Genomic DNA, 11,934 nt, shown 5'->3' on the forward strand with positions numbered 1-11,934 from the left:
TTATATACATACCCTAATCCGTCACCGCTCATGACACGTGTTGGTTCCCACTGCAGTGACCAGTCCTGTGCTAAATTTGGTTCAAATAGCCCATATAAAAATGACGTTTCCTTTATATCAGAAGTATGTACGTTAACATGACATGGCATTATTGTAAGATTTGTACTTTTGTAATCAGACCGCCTCCGTGGTCTAGTGGTAGAGCGTCCGGCCGGAGAGCGAAAGGTCCAGGGTTCGATCCCCGGCCCCGTCATACAAAAAGTCGTTAAAAAATGGTACTTGTTGTTACCCTGTGTGTCGCTTGGCATTAAGGGGCTAAAACAAGGACTAGTCGGCTTGGAGTCAGTAGACTTTGTCTGAGTGGGGTATTCATGTTAAACTGCGACATGGAATCTTGGTGGGCTAGCACTAAAAATCGGCATCATTCCGAAATAGTACAAGCAGCCACATAAACACACGTGCATGCACGTAATCTTTGTTAAAAGATGTCACCATTTTGCTTACAGTATCTGTATTATGGAGAATATAGAGAGTCGTAATGTGTGAGTGTGTAATTAATGTAAAATATTAATCAAAATATGCGCTGAATAAAGATAGAAGAACGGTTGATATTATTTCCTAATTATTGTGTTTTACATTTATTCAATATGTGTTTGATCCCATGAATAACATATATTTTACACAGTTAACAAAATGCCAGTAACAGGGCCGAATCGTGATACCTTATCTCATGGCCATGATGCTGTTCTGGGCACAGCTAAACATAGGACGAGAATCATGCAATCTCAGGCACTGAAAAAAATGAAAGTCGCGTTACACATGTAAGTGTATAAAAAAAACAAGCCCTTCAGATGAGTTTCCAAACATCTCATCCACTATGAAGGCTGTGTGTTTACTTCTCCTCGTTTCTGTCCTGCTCGTAGGAGCAGCCTTTGTCGGTGAGTTTTTACATCTCCTGAAGTTCGACTGGTTTTGTCAGAAGCGGAGTAGGGAAGTGATCGAGATGGTAAGGGTCCGATTGGGTAAGGGCCGGGCTAGCATGAGGCAGAGTTGGTTAGAGACCGATTTGGTAAGGGGTCTTGTTGGTTAGGGACCTGGTTGGTAAGGGGCCGAGTTGTAACGGGGCCGGGCTAGCATGAGGCAGAGTTGGTTAGAGACCGATTTGGTAAGGGGTCTTGTTGGTTAGGGACCTGGTGGGTAAGGGGCCGAGTTAGTAAGGGGCCTGTATGCTCTGGGGCGGAGTTGGTATGGGCCTACGGATCATTCAGAGCAAATACGTTGACGAGGCAATATCGGCACGCTGGGCACGCCAAGTTCAACGTTGGCAAGTCGTAACCGGCAACGTGTTTTTTTTCTGATGTGAGCAAGTTGCAGCTGCTCACAGCCGACGGGAGAACACGGATCTAACGACATTGTAGATGTCGAAATTCGATTTTGTAAATGTTAATAGTTTACGTTCATTGAAGGTCAAACAGGTGATAGTATTATTCGACAGAACGTAACAATAAGATATTCGGCAAGGATTGAAGAATAATGTCTTTGGTTGTATTGAAGAAATGTAATCTAATTAGTATAGCTATTTTAGCGTGCACATTGAATAATAATTAAGAGATATAACTGATGTTTATTCTCAAATGTCACACGAACTTTACATTTACAGGCTTATAAGCTGTTCCCAAAACATATTTCACTATCTAGATCTAGAGACGATCTGTATTTTTTTCGCTTCAACGATGTGCTTTAAATTGGCATCGGTAAATGATTAGATTAATAGCAAGATTGTCTTGTATTATGATGATGAAAATGTTTTAAAGAACTTATGATACAGGTATATTGCGTTTGTTTCAGAACCCCACACGCTGCGTACGATGTTGCTGATTATTGAATGAAATGGAAATGGTTTCTGCACATTTTTATTATATTTCTTGCACCACATAGATCATATAGCCTAACATACTAAATATCAGGTATATTTTCTCATTTTAAAGGTGTTTTATTCTGCAAAAAATAGCTATCAGCGAAAATGGTGAATATTTATGATAATAGGCTCAAGCTGAGTCATGTAGATATAAAATGTCAATGCCAGGGGACAACCAGTCTCGTCTTTCTGCCGAAACAGATTTCTTTTGTCAGTGACGACAACAGGTGTTCGCGAACATCTCCTATATCAGTAGGACCAGCGTGGCCTGGTGGCCTAGGACGCCGCAACTCAATGCATGGTGATGCGTCGCTATGGAGATAAAGATGATGATCCTTGGTTTGTCAGTGACACGTCCGTTTTATGAAAGTGGTCCTCGACTATGCCCTCCGGTATTTACTGTCATAGTTGTCATTATTCGAGCTGACTGAAATGGGTGTTTTTAGTTTTACACTGCGCCAGAATCACTTACCCATTCACATAATTAAATATTCGCATACCTTACAATTGCTGGTGAAGATAGCAACAGTGAGTACAGAGTTGCGTCCCTTTGTGGCCAGGATTTGCTGACTGAGATTTCAAGCCTGACTACTTCTGTCAGCAATACTCTCGCGCTCATGAGTTTAACAAAAGTGCTGAGGTTTGAGATTTGAGCTAGTTTTTGCTCCCCTCCTGCTGACTTGTCACGCCATGACATACCTGGGTTTGGGGTGTGTCATGTGTCAATGTGTGGGGACGCCTCAAAATTCCGATCGATACACGAATATCGTTGGTAGAACTGGACATAGAGTTAAACCAAAAATGAGCATGAGGGAACATTTATTCTTAAATAGTAAGCCTGAACGAAATTCAAACATTTTCTGACAGTTAAATTGAAACCAGTATTCTTAGATATGTTCGTTCGTTTGTTGTTTAACGCCGCACTCTGCAATATACCAGCTATATGACTGCGGTCTGTAAATAATCGAGTCTGGACAAGATAATCCAGTGGTCGACATCATGAGCATCAATCCACGCAATTGGGATACGATGACATGCATCAACCAAGTCAGCGAGCCTGACCACCCGATCCCGATAGTCGCCTCTTACGACAAGCATAGTCATATTTTACGGCAAGCATGGGTTTCCGAAGACCACTTTTATCCTGGATGTTTATGGGTCGCATACATATGTATATATATATATATTAGTAGGAAGTTCTATATGAATGTAACACTCTTTTCAGCATGTAAAAGATTTATCAATATGGATCTCTGACTCAATTAATATCTTGTGTATGTGTGGTTCTTGCAATAATTTGTGACTATGGATGAAACATTGGTTCTTCTATTAGGATAATGTGACAGTGCACAACTCATTCATTGTCATCGCTACCATCCACGAGTCTGACTTTGAATTCTTTCTGCGCACCATATCCTCCCGATGTAGCTCTGAAACTGGAACAAAATCTCTCCAACGTCGTTGGCAAAAGTGTGTCAATGCGGAATCCTTTAATGTATTGTATATGAGCCTCGGAACATATCAGCCACCCCTCATTCATGCATGTATCGTGTCTCCTGACCTTGCTATATAATATACGTATGTGCATAACTGGGATGATGTTCAAACATTGAAAACTCAATAGAATAGTGATACAAATAGAAAGACCACTTCTTAATGTATAAGAATGACGCAACTTCTTGAATAAGAGATATTGAAAGAATACAGATTATCAACACTGTTCGTTATTGGAGTAAGGAAAAGAGTGATATTTTTTCTGTATATGTATATTTCACTACATAAATTCAGGCGCAATGCAGGAGCCTATCCATCTTCCCGAGGCAAGAGAGTTAACTGACTGGAATTACTGGGCTCGATCGTAGCGACACCAGTGGCTATTACCAGCTATGTCCCTTCTAAGCCTCTCATATGGACCAATCAGATTCCACGTCTCGTATCTCTTGCGTTTGCTTCACACAAAATGGTTGCGCCCGGTCAAGACGATCTGATGAATAATCTAGATCTATATTGTGATAAAACGGGTCTTACATTGCGAAATGAATCGAATCACGTGAGCGACTTGATTGAAAAAAACATGAAAAGATTGGGAAAATATCTACTGACAACAAGTTGGCGGTGCACATGCTTTGCAAATCCTGCAATCGACTGAAATCTTACACGGATTTCGATTTCGGTGCGCGATTTTGATTGGACCATGCATTGACTCTTCTCGTGAGTCCAGCGAAAATGTAACTCCATAATAGCAGCCTAGTTCGGCAAGGGTGGAAAGTGGACTTTATAGTCAGTTAACTCTCTTGCCTCGGGAAGGTGGAGCCTATCTTACTTTGTCAGAATTCGATACGTATCATTATTATCAATTGAGTATTAAAGCTGCAATATCTTTATACAACGTTTAAACCTCACTGTGTGATCTGACGTTACTTGAGTTGTATATTTGATATGGTGTGTTTCGTACAATATTTATAACTTAACATGCGAATACATCGAAGAGGATAACACGGAACTCACAGTGACCTCGTCTTCGAAAAAAAACATTTACAAAGGCGATTTCATTTAGACCTTATTAATTAATTAATTGTGTTGTCCTTACATGTACATATATGCCCTCTGCCTCATGGCATTCATTCACCTGATGAAGGAGTAAGCATATACTCCAAAACGTTGTGTTCCTCATAATAAAGAAGTTGACATCCATATATTCTCTTTCTTATGTGTATCGCTTCTAAATGCCTTTCAGAGACCTGGCAATAGTATAGTCCTTGATGCCCTTATCGCAGGGTTTTGAGAACCAGAGGTCCATGCTCGCACTCAGCGCCATCACACCCCTGTAAATTTTGATGTGGCCCGTGAAGATCCGGGATAGAATAGGTCTTCAGCAACCCATGCTTGCCGTAACAGGCGGCTATGCTTGTCGTAAAAGGCGACTAACGGGATCAGGTGGTCAGGCTCGCTGACTTGGTTGATGCATGTCATCAATCCCCATTGCGTGGATCGATGCTCATAATATCAATCACTCAATTATTTACAGACAGCCGTCATATAGCTGGAATATTGCTGAGTACGGCGTTAAACAACAAACCAACCAACAACACAATGTGATGTCATTTTACAAACGTTCTACCTAGTATATATAATGATTATGTCATGTAGTATGACGTTATATGAGCCCATGCGGGGTATGATATGAAATGAAACATGAGGTAACCCATATTCACCTTATCGCATACTCAAGGGAGATTACTCTGAAAGACTAGACATATGCAGTTGAGGGGTGTGATAAGGTCATCAAGGATTATACTATTGCCTATAGAAATCGCAGCATGTCATCAAAGAATATATAAGAAATATTTTGATACGGAGCATTAACACAATTCCCCCCAAATATTCAATAAACACAGGCATGTTTAAAAACACTATGAACACTACTGGTTTCAATATATTTCCTGTTTAAATCTTAAACCATGTTTTTGACTACTAAGCAAATATCTCCCTTACATACTGGATTTGAAAAACAATGTCTTTCCACAGTACATATTAGCACAGTAGCCTATTCAGACCGTAGGTCAAGCCCCATTTCGCTTTTGATGAGAGGCAGTGTACCCCGCTCATTATTGCAGTAAATGTTCTAACAAATGTCGTGTATTTCGGGGTTTACATAAAACTAAACCTGAAAACTAACAAATCGTCGAAATGAACTGCATAAGTCCCATAAACCTGTCAGACAACTATTACAAACACAAAGAAAAATTTGCTATTCAGAATGTTATTATATCAGGACAAACATGTTCAGAATAATCATTCGAAAGCATTTTTCGTTCACTAGTTCCATGTATATGTATATGTGTGTGTGTGTGTGTATGTGTGTGAGTGTGTGTGTGTGTGTGTGTGTGTGTGTGTGTGTGTGTGTGTGTGTGTGTGTGTGTGTGTGTGTGTGTGTGTGTGTATTCAGGTCACGCGTCTTCCTTCAAACTTTGTTAACCAGTATATGAATTGATGAATTGATGAATTTGGGGGTTTCGTTAAAAATATAAAAATAAAAACATAACGGGAATGGGTAAAACACATGTACTAAATGAATTGTCACAGACAATTTAAGACAAAATAAAAAATGCATGATGGTCCTATACAATATAACATAACCCCCTATGTCCCAAAAGACTATTACAAATAGACCACGTGTATAAGACCTGGTGTGACCACTGTACTCTTCCAATGGTACGCGAGCTATTGTTTAATGTCTGACCACAGAGGGGCGCAACTCTGTACTCACTGTTGCTATCTTCACCAGCAATTGTCAGAAATGCGAATACTTAATTATGTGAATGGGTAAGCAATTCTGACGCCGTGTATAACTAAAAAACCCATTTCAGTCAGCTCAGATATTGACAACTATGACAGTAAATACCGGAGGGCATAGTCGAGGACCACTTTCATAAAACGGGTGTGGCACTGACAATCCAAGGATCATCATCTTTATCTCCATAGCGACGCATCACCGTGCATTGAGTTGCGGCGCCCAAGGCCACGCTGGTCCTACTGATATAGGAGGTGTTCGCGAACACCTGTTGTCGTCACTGACAAAAGAAATCTGTTTCGGCAGAAAGACGAGACTGGTTGTCCCCTGGCGTTGACATTTTATATTTACATGACTCAGCTTGAGCCTATTATCGTAAATATCCATCATGGTCGCCGATAGCTATTATTTGCAGAATAAAACACCATTAAAATGAGAAAAATACCTGATATATTAGTATGTTAGGCAATATGATCTATGTGGTGCAAGAAATATAATAAAAATGTGCAGAAACCATTTCCATTTTATTCAATAATCAGCAACATTGTGGACGATCCTGCTTGGGGTTCTGAAACAAACGCAACATACATGTATCATTAATTCTTTAAAACATTTTCATTACCTTAAACAAGCAATCTTGCTATTAATCTAATCATTTACCGATGCCAATTTGAAGCACATCGTTAATGCGGAATAATATATATCGTCTCTATATAGCGAAATATGTGTTGGGAACAGCTTATACGCCTGTAAATGAAAAATCGTGTGACATTTGAGAATGTATATGAAATATATCTCTTAATTATTATTCAAGGTGCATGCTAAAATAGCTATACTAATTACATTTCTTCAATACAACCAAAGACATTATTCTTCAATCCTTGCCGAATAGCCATTTCATTTATTCCTTACGTGTAAGAATAATGAAAGTGGCTCAAAATGACCATTTTGCATGTCAGTCCACGTTTAAGTGAAATATTCAGAGTTATTTTCACCCTAGTTGAAAATCGCTTTGAGTATTTAAGATCCATCTGTTGCATGATACTTACTAGGAACAAGTACAATGTCCAACGACGGCGGCGGGACTCTTTTGACAACGGAAGGTACAGCCGTTGCAGTGGTTACAGTCGCTGTTGTTGTTACACTCGCCGTTGCATGTTTGAGCGTCGGCTACAACGAAGGATGAACAAGATTTGTAGTGAGTGAGTGAGTGAGTTGGGTTTAACGCCGCTTTTAACAGTATTCCAGTTATATCACGGCGTGTCAGCTTAATGTGGGAGGAAAGCCCGAAGTGATGCAGGTCTCAGACGTTTACCAATTCGATGAAACAAACGAGCACGGGTATGGTGCTGACAAACCTAGAAACATAATCGGGGCGAGCCGGGACTCGAACCCACAATCATAGGTTTACAAGATTGTAATATGGCAGTGTATTTTGTTGTTTAATTGTAGGCGGGTTGCCTTGTTTCTGTTTGGATTCGGTAGACGTTCATTGCATTGTGTTGGGACAGTAATCAGTCGTCAGGAAGTTACTATATTCAGATACCAGTGTGGTATGTAAACGTCCGGTCCGATATACCGCGGGCGGTGATAGTTTGTTACTGATATTTCTGTAATGTTCTATGCGATGAGGGCACGTTATAGACATTTTAGACATATTAGGTTATGATGTCCGATATAAGTCCCTGTTTTGACTTGCACCATATGTTCCCGTGTTTTTTCAGGTGAACAATTGACTTGGCTTTGCATGTGTTAATGACGGATACCACCGGTGGGACAGTATGCGCTCACCTTTTCGCGATCACCTGGTATCATTACTATTTCATAATGATTCATAAACACATGCTCATGATTTTGTCGGAATCGTGCAATCGACTCTGCTTTATGCAGAGAAATTGTGGCAATGGAAAGGGTTTTGTCGCTTTATATATATCTCACACATTTCATCTCTCACGCCTTTTCATCACATTGGAACCAGCTCTCATCATACCCGGTTCCCTATCTAGCCCATCTCCTATTTTCTTGTGCACATTTTTTAATATCCTATATTTTCCGTTTCATATTTTAGTGCTAATCAACTCTGCCATATGAATTTCACTTGGGATAATAAAGTCTTAACTTATCTTATCTCTTAAGATTAAACTTTGTCGCCACTGGGTGAATATATATATTGTTATCACTGACTTTTGCTATCACCACTGTATTTTTGCATTTCGTACTGACCACTGCCATCACTATTTATTGCCATTTAATATTGTACTACCACTCTATTGTGTACTGGCATTGTAATTGCTGTGCAGTACTTTGTATTGATTTGTAAAACTAGTTAATTTTTGTAATAGATGTGTTAACTGTATACCGCTTGTTGGTTGTTTGTTGGTTTTACACTAGGTTATTTTACGTACAGATTCATGGGTTAACATACTGTTTCAATTTTGGAATCTTAACATGTAACAAGATATGCGTGTGCCAGAAAGAGTATGCAATTTCTATTGAGCCCCTGCAAATAGTGTCAACAATTGGAATATCAAGACAGGTTAGACCAGTTTGATATTCGAACGCAGTGCTTCTGCGTGACAGCAGAACACACTACCCACTAAACTATTCCGATACCCCTCAGTCAACTATACATATAAAGTCGTCGGATATCATGCATATTGGACTTCATCAACTACAGTAAACTGATAACGAACATACTTATAACGAACTGACGGATATAACCAACTATTTCTTGATCCTGTCCATTTGTTGTTTATATTTTGTACATATGCTTATAACGAACTACGGTTACAACGTATTAAAATAGTGATCCCTTTGTGATTCCGTGTTTAGTTTACTGTATACGTATTCCACCAATGATTACTCTATTGTTCACATAACAACCATTTGTGGATACAAGAAGCTGATTTTATCGGAAATGTTCGTGTTCATCATAAGATATGGCTAAATATTGAATGTATTATCATTGATATGGGTGTCAGTCCTCATCCCAACGTCCATGACAACCTCAATTCGGACTGAGAACGGGACAATCGGGACGAATTCGGCTGGAAACGGATGAATCGGGACGTTTCCTGAACAACATCAGATTTTGAATTACCCGCCACGAATTTCTTGATCAGACTTTTGACAAATTTGAATCGGGAATGGTCCTTTCAAGGACGGCAGTAGAACTCCTGAATGTGTGACTGAGCCCTTACCAATTCGGCGCTTTACAAACCTAGTTAAACCTTGGGAGATGTAAAAACTCACCGACAAAGGCTGCTCCTACGAGCAGGACAGAGACGAGGAGAAGCAGACACACAGCCTTCATAGTGACTGAGATGTTTGGAAACTCATCTGAATGGCTCGTGGTATTTATACACTTAGATGTGTCACGTGATTGACAATTATTTCTGTGTCTGAGATCGCATGATTCCCGTCAAATCTATAGTTGTACCCAGAACAGCACCACGACGCAACAAGGCATCTCGATAAGGCATATCCGGAGGCCAGAGATAAGGCATCACGATGCAAAACATAAGGCATCACGATTCGGCCCTGTTACCGACATTCTGCTTGCTGTGATAAGATATATGTTATACACAGGATAAAATACAAATTAAATAAATATAAAACTAAATGGTTAGGAAATAAACTCAACAGTTTTTTATCTCTATTCAGCGCTTATTTGAGATTATATTTAACCGTCTGTGCACGAGACATTGTGTTGATTAATATTTTACATTACATACTAAAACTACCGGGCAAAGGAAAGTTTTCACCGACTTCACTTGACCAAACACCAAAAACAAAGGTATATATGAGATTTATGATGATAAATTTATAAAATGAACTCGTTTTCCATGAATTAGAATGAAAATATTGCATTCTACGCAATACACAAAGCAATAGAGAAGGGGTCCATATTAAAAATTAAACAATTCAGAGTTCAATGAAAAAGTGCATGAATAGTCCATTAATGACACAATTGTCAGGTAACACGTCATCAATAGCGAGTGTGACCACCCTGGGCATCCATGCACGCCAACACACGCCTCCTCATTGACGTCGTCAGTCGGCGGATAACGTCAACAGGAATCCTGCTCCATAAGTCCATAAGAGTCTGTTCAAGTTCCTGTCGGTCTCAGCTGACGATCAAGATGATCCCAGAGATGATCAATGGGGTTCTTGTCTGGAGAACAAGGTGGCCAGGGCAATACGTTGACGTTAACGTTCTTCAGGTAGTCTTGAACAATTCGGGCGGTGTGAGGCCTTGCGTTGTCTTGTTGCAAAATTAATCATCTTGGCTGATGTTGAATAAAAGGCACCACAACAGGTCTCAACACTTCATCCCTGTATCGCTGAGCATTCAGGTTTCCTCGGATGATAACCAGCCGTGTTGTAATCTGGCCAGAAATGCCACCCTCCACCTCCAAACGGGTAAACTTCTCTAATGCAGTTTGGCGCCAGTCGCTCTCTCCTTCGTCGAAAAACTCGAACTCTGCCATCGTTCCTGAATAGACAGAACCGACTTTCATCTGTAAAGAGCACTCTCGCCCAGTCACGTCGCTGCCGCCGACGTTCAGTTCGTGCCCATTGCAGTCTGCGTTGACGGGTCAAGGCCATTCCACGGAAGGGTCGGTAGGCTCGTATAACAGCCGTACGAAGTCGTCGAAGGACTGTTCGTCTGCTGGTGGCATGTCCTAGTGCTGTTGCCGCCGTTGACGTCGCCGTCACACATCTGTTTCGGAGGTGAATCTGCCAGATGTAGCGGTCTTCGGTCGGTGTTGTCACTCTCTGTCTTCCCGATCTTGGCCGGTCTTGAGTCTGTCCTGTCTGTTGGTAGCGGATTATGAACTTGCTGATGGTGGTCTGGGAGAAGTTGAAGGTTGTGGCTATTTGAGTAACCCCCACATTGGACATACCGATCGCTCTGTCTCGTTGCGCTTGTGTAAGTCTGGTCATATTCTTGGTGGTATTTTGCTTACCGAATGCCTGCTCTGTCAAACGTCGGTATTTATGCCACAATCACGCACGTGAATGTCTCAAAATCACGTTTTGCACGTTTTCAACGATGCATGATTTGGAAAGCTGTGTTCGAAATCTGCGTTGCGGTCATGTTGCATTTGGGCGAATATTTTCTGCGGGGGTTCAAATCTGTACCAGCTTTTTTGCTTTTTATACAACTATTTTTAAAGTGAAAACTTTCTTATGCCCGGTAGTTATAGTATATATACGACATGTCATCCCACATGTATGAAGCTGAGAAACACGACGAAAACAATTAAAACCTTCGACTCTCTGTATTCTCCAGAATACAGTTACTGACTGCCAAAGAAATAATCTTACAGGGTGACAATTCATGTTTTATAAACGTACGTAATTCTGATGTAAATGAAACTTCATTTTTAAATGAACTGTTTGCACCGATCTTTGGGCCCACATTTAGCCCTGTGTCGTGCACAGGATTAGTCACTGCAGTGGAAACCAACACGTGTCATGAGCAGTGACGGATTAGGGTATGTATATAAACAACGGGTGTTTGCAAACATCAGCATTGACTGTTCTGTGCAACATGAGAGCTGTGTTCTTCCTCGTTTTCGACTCCATTCTCCACCTCGGAGCTGTTAGTGAGTAGTTTGGTCAGGAGTTCAATCTCTGTCAATGTGTGTGTGTCAGTCTGTATGTTAATATGTCTGTCTATATGTGTCTTTATGTCTGATTGTGTCTTGTGATCGTA

The 11,934-nt window shown here is 40.5% G+C and overlaps 1 long non-coding RNA gene across 1 annotated transcript; it reads right to left on the reverse strand.

Annotated features, from left to right (window-relative positions):
- Window positions 1-6,723: 6,723 nt before the first annotated feature.
- On the reverse strand, window positions 6,724-9,631 carry LOC139455744 (uncharacterized). Its single transcript, XR_011652498.1, has 3 exons — window positions 9,465-9,631; window positions 7,262-7,382; window positions 6,724-6,780 (listed from the first exon to the last, which is right to left on the reverse strand). It is a non-coding gene; the product is annotated as an uncharacterized lncRNA (long non-coding RNA).
- Between the last annotated feature and the right edge of the window lie 2,303 nt (window positions 9,632-11,934).

This window comes from Haliotis cracherodii, unplaced genomic scaffold (genome assembly GCF_022045235.1).
Source record: "Haliotis cracherodii isolate W230 unplaced genomic scaffold, xgHalCrac1.p SCAF_11, whole genome shotgun sequence".
Taxonomy (NCBI): domain Eukaryota; kingdom Metazoa; phylum Mollusca; class Gastropoda; order Lepetellida; family Haliotidae; genus Haliotis; species Haliotis cracherodii.